Consider the following 1606-nt stretch of genomic DNA (forward strand, 5'->3'; position numbering starts at 1 on the left):
CACGTGAGCCAAAGTCAGCACGTGAGCCAATTTTTAATGGCATGCTGGAGCCTGCCGGGACTCCAGCATGCCATTAAAAAATCCTGCCCAGCTCGGCCTGCTGTCCTCTGCTTCCCCCCAGCAGGGGCAGGGAGCAGAAGCATAGCCATGCGTATGGGGTGGCAAATGGCCCCCCTCTCCTGTCACGGCAAGCCGCGGGGTCTGCGCTTCTGGTCCAGAGCACCAGGCCAAGCACAGCAAGCTGCTGGCCCCTCCTCTGCCTTCTCCCCTCCCCTGGAGCCCTGCTGCTGTGCGCAGCACTCTGTGGGTTGGGGCTGTGTGCTCCTGCAGAGCAGCGTGTCTAGCTCTGTGTGGAGCCTCATGGTAAGGGGTCCAGGGCTGGGGCGGTTGGATAAGGGGTGGGGGCAGTCAGGAGACAGGGTGGGTTGGATGGGGAGGGGGTCTCTGGAGAGGGCTGTCAAGGAGTGGGGGGGTTGGATGGGGCATGAGAGTCCCAGGGTCTGTCAGGGAGTGGGGCTGTGGTAGGCGTCAGGGCAAGTCAGAGGGGGGGGGGGGTACTTGGAGCCAAGGAGGGGTCCTGGTGGGAAGGGCAGTTAGAATGGGGGTCTCTGGCAGGGAATTGGAGGGACGGAGTTGGGTGGATGATTGGGGTTCTGGGGGTCCTGTCAGGAGGCAGGGGCTTGTGGAGAGGTTGCGGGCAAGGCAGGGATGGCTGGGGGTGGGGTGGATGGGTTGGGAGTTCTGGGGGTCCTGTCAGGGAGCAGAGAGTGGTTGGATGGGGCATGGGAGTCCTGGGGGTCTGGCTGGGGACAGGGGTGTGGACAAGGGTCAGGGCAGTCAGGGAATAGGTAGGGTCCAGTGCGGGGACAAGGAACAGGGAGACTTAGGGGGTGGTGTCCTGGAGGGCAGTTGAGGGAGGGGGTAGTCAGGAAACAAGGAGCAGGGGGGTTGGGAGTTCTTAGGGGGATAGTCACCCAGCCCTCTCCTCTGAGCCCTGACCCCCCCCACACACACACACACACTGCCCTCTGCCTGCACATACCCCAGACCCCTGCCCTGAGCCCTGTACCTCCCTCATACACACCCAGCCCTCTGCTTGACTCCATTTCCCTCCACCCCTCAACGAGTCTAGCCCTGACTCCAGCCCTCTGCCCCCAGCTGCTGGCCCCGCACGGCCTGCTGCTGGTCTGGGGTTCTGGCTGCCGGACCCTTGCCAGCCAGGGTCCCAGCTGCTGGCCTAGGTAAACAGAACCCCAGACCAGCAGTGGGCTGAACAGGCCGGCAGCATAAGATCAATATTTTAATTTCATTTTAAATGAAGCTTCTTAAACATTTTGAAAACCTTGTTTATTTTACAATACAACACTAGTTAAGTTATATAATATATAGACTGAGACCTTCTAAAAAACATTAAAATGTATTACCGGCATGCAAAACCTTAAATTAGGGTGAATAAATGAAGACTTGGCACACCACTTCTGAAAGGTTGCTGACCCCTGGCCTAGGATAATCTTAACAGGAAATCAGGACTGTGCACTTCAGAATGAGCATGCGCTTTAATATTGACATTAATGACTAGCTGATTTTCTATCTCGCTTGATTTTAG

General features: G+C 57.6%; 1 protein-coding gene across 1 annotated transcript in view; it reads left to right on the top strand.

Annotated features, from left to right (window-relative positions):
* Positions 1–1606, top strand: part of ESYT3 (extended synaptotagmin 3) — a 64374-nt gene that overhangs the window by 55963 nt on the left and 6805 nt on the right. The gene's annotated exons all lie outside the window — the stretch shown is intronic.

This window comes from Chelonoidis abingdonii, chromosome 10, assembly GCF_003597395.2.
Source record: "Chelonoidis abingdonii isolate Lonesome George chromosome 10, CheloAbing_2.0, whole genome shotgun sequence".
NCBI lineage: Eukaryota > Metazoa > Chordata > Testudines > Testudinidae > Chelonoidis > Chelonoidis abingdonii.